We start from the raw sequence: 6,735 nt of genomic DNA, 5'->3' as shown, positions 1-6,735 counted from the left end.
GAGACAGGGCCACACTAGCGGATGCAGAGCTGGTCACTGCACGGTGCAGGAGGGATGCAGGAGGGATGCTGGCAGAAGCTGGCTGAGGTCCCTCATTCATTGCATCTGCTGCCTCTGTGGATCCAGAAGAAGGTAATCGAGGGCTACTACCAGAAAAGCAGAAAGCCTATGTGAATGTTCTGAAGTAGGTGATGTGATGTGAAACATGTTATGAGAGTACTTTTCATTTTATATACAGCTCTGCAACAAAAGCTTTTACTTTAATCCTCTCGTTTCAAAGTGCCTGGGGTAAAAAACAGTCTCACCCAGGTAAAGCTTCAGTTTAAACCAATTTTATGGCAGCTCCATTGGGTATTTAGGTCCAGTTAATTCCTTATAACATGAGAAAATTTTCAGTAACGTCTGGATTCCCTTCTTCCTGCAGGCACACACACCAAGCTCTGCCTATGTTCTCACAATAAAAGTTCAGAGCAGGTTGAAACACAACCTACAAAACTGTGAGGGAGGGGGCAGTCTTTGATTGAAAATATAAATAAATATTTTTTTAATGTTAGCCTTTGCTCCAGTTGAACCCACAATCAGTTAATGGTAGCCCCCATCCTCAGCTGAATAGCCCCTACTGAAAACTTCAAGACCCTCTTTTCCCCATAAGAGGGATATATCATTGTCTCTAAATCATTTATTTAATGGACATAAGAGGAAAGGCTTGGGTTTTCATCACTGAGCAAAGCAGAGCACTACTAGGCTTTTGGATTGATCTGTCTTCCTAGTCTTTTTTTATCATTAGTTTTGACTGAGGCACTCAGGTTACTCCAGTTGTGAGAAGAAACAGAGAACAGCATCTCATGAATTTGCTGTCAGTTTGTTAACAAAACCACACAAAGCCCTGCTCTCCCAAAGAAATCAAGTTTTCCTGCAAGCCAGACTAAATCCCTTCTAGCCAGCATCCTCTTCTTTGGGTCATAAAAGCTTCTTCAATCTCTATCAAACTCTTTCACATACTCATGTGAGCATGCTTACACATCCCATGCCCCGTGTAATATTCAGCTAAAAAAAAAAAGTCTACCCAAAGCACTAGATTCCCAAGCATTTGTCTTTAGTAAGCCCATAATGCTGACCAAAAACAGTTTTGCACAGTAAGCTCTGAAGAGCAGCATTTGAATTCAGATTCAGGAAGATGTTCAATCTGTAGCAATGCTTTGAAGACAAAAGGTCTCAGCTCTCCTCCGTCCTTCTCTGTTAATGAGCAATGCATCAAGAGGCAGAGCGGTGACCCATGCTACCTGCCGAACTGATTACTGCTGCTAATGAGCAGCTCTGATTAAAAGCTGTTCGTTTCTGTGCATAGCAGATCCTGTAAGTAAGATCCTTAGGAAGATCCTGTAGTAAATTAGATTGTTAGTGAAATGATCATTAGAGTGTGTAGGTCGTTAAAGTCAGTCAGAAAGCTGCTATAATGGGGGTAGAGTTGAAAGTACTTTCAATTAATTTAGGGTCAAATAGTCCCTGGGATGTGAAAGTGATCTGTCACTATCTCCCCCAAATTATGCATCCAAGAAAAGGGCAAGAGCGGCATCAGGACTGATCAGATAGGAAACGGCGGGAGGTAATTAGCTGCCCCAAATCTAAAGAAGAGGCAGCAGAGAGCACCATGCACGTTCACATGAGTGCAGAAGGTATACAGGCGGTGACAGATGGGCTGCCTCTGCTCGGGTCACCACAGGCTCTGCGGTTCAAAGCATGTGAGTAACATTCAGAGCGCCAAACACCTCCCAGGGGCCGGATGGGGCTTGGATCACTTACCAGCCCCTTGCACTGGCAAGAGCAATGCGAAACAAGAGGCATAAAACAATAACTAGCTGCACACCTTGTATCTGTAGGCACGACATAGATCTAAGGAGCATGGACAGCAGTAGCAGGGAGTCGTGCAAAACAAATTCAAAGCATTAGAAAGCAGTCGGCGTGGGAGGTATCTCCAGTGAGTTGAAAACCATCAAGGAAACGGTGGAGAGCTAGCTGCAGGAGAGGAGCACTGCCTGCCCCAGCTGCCCAGGACGAGCACTTCATGGTGGAGTTGCATCTCATCCCACTGACTGTCCCCAACACTGCCCGCAGCACTGGCGCGAGTGAGGGAACCTTCTGCTTGCAAGGGAGCCAGGTAAGGGCGGGTTTTAACAGCTCGACTTGATGATCTTGGAGGTCTTTTCCAAGTTAAATGTGGATTCTATGATTGATTCTAATGAGCTCCATAGGCGTGCAAGGGAGAGAAACCAGGAAAACGGGCTAAAACTGACCCTTCATTTGTCAGGCCAACACTTTTGCCATGCTGGTCCGGTGCGCTGAGTTGGTATGGACTCCAGAAAAGCTCCTCGTGCACCATGTATGTTTGAGATCTGAGGGCAGTGTGATTAAAACGCATAGATTTTGACAGATCTGAATGAAGTGGGTAGCTGTATCTCGTGAGATAGCCCGGGGTTACAATTGAGGAGTCTGGGAACCTGCCTGAATGGTTAGCAGAGCGTTGTGTTGAGGAATGAGAAAGCAGTAACATGTCTGTCCCCTTGCCTCTACAGAGGCACCCCTATCCTGCAGTTCTTTGCCCAGGTAACACATTGGTCCTTCCAATCTTACAGAACAGCAGGAATTTACTTGCACTAATTATCTGGATATGTTTATAAGTTCTCTGCTATGGCTAGATAGTTGCAGGAAGCATCTAAGACCTGAAGAAATGCATCTATAAAATCAGATGCTTGGTTAATGAGGTCTTCAAGAAGCCCAGCTAACAGTTATTAAACAGATAACAAGTTTAACGTTTAAGAGCACCAGTAACTAATTTATGTCTTTAACAAATTGTTACTAATGAGAAATTCCCATTCCTGTTCTTTAACTCAAAGTCAGTAGTGGAAAAAAATAATGAAAGCAGATCACAACACCTTTGCACATCTCAGTTTTCAGTATGAATACAAAGCAGGGAAGCGAGGAGGGAGGACAAGCAAGCATTGCAGGATTTGAAGCAGAATGAGGGGTGACTAAACACAGAGGAAAGTATGTGGAACAGATCAAACAAGACACTGCAGGAAACTTATCAAAGTATTTCAAAATTACAGTAGATAGGGTGATGGTGACTCATGGAGAGCAAGATCTGAGTGCTCCTAATGCGAATTACCAGCGGATGGAAAAAAATACATCCTCCAAAGGCAAAGCTGGTGGCACAGGGCAAGGAGCCCAGGGGGTGGGAGACTTGGGCAGTGCTGGGCTGAGCTGCAGAGACGAAGGCTCCCCATCGAGTTTCCCATAAAGGATGGGATGTCAGCCTGGCAAAAGGAGGTAAACACAGGTCTTGGGGCTCCTCATCAAATTTCCTTCTGTGGGTGGCTGGGGTGTGAGATGGCCAGAGCCAGGATCAGGTTGACAGGAATGTCTGGCAGTTTGGTGGGGCCTCAAACAGTGAGAGGGCAGGTCAAATGATGAGGGGAGGAGGCTCTTGTGGAGGCCGGTTTAACTCATGACTTTTCCAACAGAGATAGAAACCGGTGCCAAACACTGGGCAGGGAGCAGACTGAGGTGAACACTGACCAAGCGGGACTGAGGCCTATCTATTTTCACCTCTCTTTTAATAAAATAAAATAATAAAGAAATATGCTAAACTCATGACATGAACTACATACAAATCACCTTATTTATTTATTTATTTATTTATTTTAGGAAAACAAGTGTTAAGACTGAACAAGAAAGAGGAGAGCTGGTGGGGACAGAGTTGTCACTATGAAAGCATCTTGGAGAACCAGGGAGGTTCATCAGTGTGCCATCAATAGAAGTGTCTGTTGCGTGAGTGTAAGGGAGCAAGGCTGCAGAGCATTGATACCTTCAGGTGGTATTGCTAAATAACCTTGCAGAGCAATACTCCACATTCCTTCTCTGTCTTTTCAATGACCCTATGTGGCAAGTGCCAGGTGGTTGTCCAAAGGAGGAATTTGACCCTAAGCTACAAAAAACAACCTGCACCATGAACAACTCTGCCCTGCATTTCTTTAAAACCACTGGGATTCAATTCCCAAGTTATTGTTTATCTTGTCCCTTGCTCCTGGAGCAAGCATGGGACAAAAAGCAACCTTCACCTCAGCACACACCATGAGAGTTCAGCGAGGTAAGAGGTTTTGCTGCAGTCCCAAGGTCAGTATGAAACTGCTCCTGAACCGCTTGCATGTCTTCGAAAGTTTACTTAAACAGGGCACCGTGTCAGTAGGCTAGTCTAGAGGGGGTGAAGAGCTTTCCAGACCTGATAGCCCTCGGGGGATGGAATAACAGAGATTTCTGCCCACTGGGCATCACTTGGGAAGCACCTGAAAAAGAACTGCTGCATACAGCTGCAACACTTTCAAGGGGCAGCGCTGGAGGTACCCTGCACATGCATGCACAGGCATTGCACCCTTGCAGCTCCTGCCTGCTCCATCCCCCCTCTCCAGGGCTTATAAAAGATTTCTCCAGGCTGATTCCACAGTCCTGAGGTGGAATAAGAGCCTTCAAGAAAAAGACAAAGAAAACCCCAGTCCTTTAAAAATGAATTAAGACCAAAATCAATTTATAATCATGAAGGTCGTGGGTTAATGCCTTGGATTATGAGTCACTTCATTTTGAAATGGAAACCACCATACATTTCTTCTCTCTCAGCCTTTCCTTGGCTCTTAGCAAGCCCACACAGAGTGTCAGCTAATTAAAACCATGCTTTGAGATGAAAAAAGGGTAAAAGGACTCTCCAAAATCCAAGCTCCGTCTTCCTTCCCAGCTACACTGCAGCTCCGGCACTGTGCACAGCACGTGGAGCCACATGGTGCCCTCAAGGTCAGCACTTCAGGACAAGGTCCACGAACTGCTGAACAGTCTGAATTTCTTGACTGCACAGCACCCTCAAGATGTGTGTTCCTGGACTGCCACGGCAGGCACCATGTGAGTTTTGGGGTTTCCCATGTGGGATGCAGCTTCAAACAATTAAGCGCATGCTCTACTTGTCAAGGTTGTATTTTATAGAGCGCTCACTCAAGTGAGTTTTTTGCAAAGGACAGAAGGGGGAGCCTTTAACTTTATCATAATTTGTCCTGTTTTTCTGAATGTCTATTATAACAACAACTTGCTATTTTTAGATGAATTTTGTATAGTCTTGGGCAGCCAGCTAGCTAGAGCCCTTTCAGTTTGTTTTCCCTTTGCTCTCCAGGACTGACAGAAGACCAAAGGATGAGAAGGGTTTATCAGTATCAGCTCAACGTGACTATGCTGTTCTAATGATAACTCGAGAGTAAACCCTGGGCCCAGTCAGTAACACACACTAAGTTTTAAAGCATTTAGATTATCACTTGTGCTTGTTCACTTAAAATGTGCATTCACCACAGATTAACAAAAGTTAAGCAGTAACCAAACTGGAATAAAAGCACTCAGCTTGGTCCACAGCCAAACCCTTTTTCTTCTGAGGTATGGGGGCCTCTGGAGACTTAAGGAGATTTGCTGCATGTTGATTCCATGAGGGGACAAATGTGTACCTATACACACACGTCACTGAGGTACATGAGTGTCCCAGAATCATTTGTACAGCTATGAGAGACAAAATATACTAATTCCACAGAAAATTGGAGGCTGCAGAGTTGTTACAGGAGAGCAAGAGGTGGTTAAAACACACACACACACCCCTCCTATTGATGACAACCAGCTGGGCGCAGCAGCACAGAGAAATCATTGCCAGCAGGTTGGTCTGGCCTAGCCCCGGCCCTGTGCTAGCCCCTCTTCCTTTAGTTGCTGTTCAGGTGAGGTAGATTTGAACGCTTGTGGTACCTCTGCACGGTCACCCCAGCACCAAACCCAAACAGCAGGGACCTGCCTGGAGCCTCTGTCCCACAGCAGGCAGATGTGTGCCCAGCTTGGTCCTGCTGGGTTCACAGAGTCATGGCATCATAGAATGGTTTGTGTTGGAAGGGACCTTAAAGCCCACCTGGTTCCAACCCCCTGCCATGGGCAGGGACACCTCCCACCAGACCAGGCTGCCCAAAGCCCCATCCAGCCTGGCCTTGAGCACCTCCAGGGATGGGGCATCCACAGCTTCTCTGGGCAGCCTGTCCCAGTGCCTCACTGCCCTAAGAGTTCCCTGCACACCATGACTGTGGCTAGCCACAAAATAGTTCTGGAGGTGATATGGGTGGCTGGAGTAAGCCTGGACACATCTGGGTGACAGGGGAGGTTGGTGCGGGCTTTTGTTCTTTCACAGACTGAAAATAGGAGGATAATGCCTGAGCAAGTGTGCTGTGAAGCCACCAAAGATGAGCAAACCCAGGATTTCCTTGAGAAAAGAGGTTCACTCATGGGCTCCAAAATAAGGAGGGTGAGGGATGGTACCCCAGGCATGCCCTGACACCCCCAAATCCACCCCACTGACTGCCACGTTTGCCCACCTGCTTGCAAATCCCTCATCTCTGTGACATTCAAGTGTTTTACACACAAGTGAGTTTACCTCATAGTTCTTTACGACACAGAAATGTTATTCCCTCTCTACAGGGGCAGAAGTATGGGGACACAGAGATGGCACTGGCTGCAGATCACCACATAAATTTTACCTTCACTGGACCAGGACACTCTGCCTCTTTTCCGAAAGGATGCTGAAGAGCCTTCTATCGCATCTGGGATGCTGTGTGGTAGCTCATACACATGCTTAACTTCGTGGCGGGGAAGAACCACTAACTTCTTGTGCTT

The sequence above is a fragment of the Cygnus olor genome, chromosome 1 (assembly GCF_009769625.2).
Source record: "Cygnus olor isolate bCygOlo1 chromosome 1, bCygOlo1.pri.v2, whole genome shotgun sequence".
NCBI classification, from domain to species: Eukaryota; Metazoa; Chordata; class Aves; order Anseriformes; family Anatidae; genus Cygnus; species Cygnus olor.
This window is presented reverse-complemented; position numbering follows the sequence as displayed.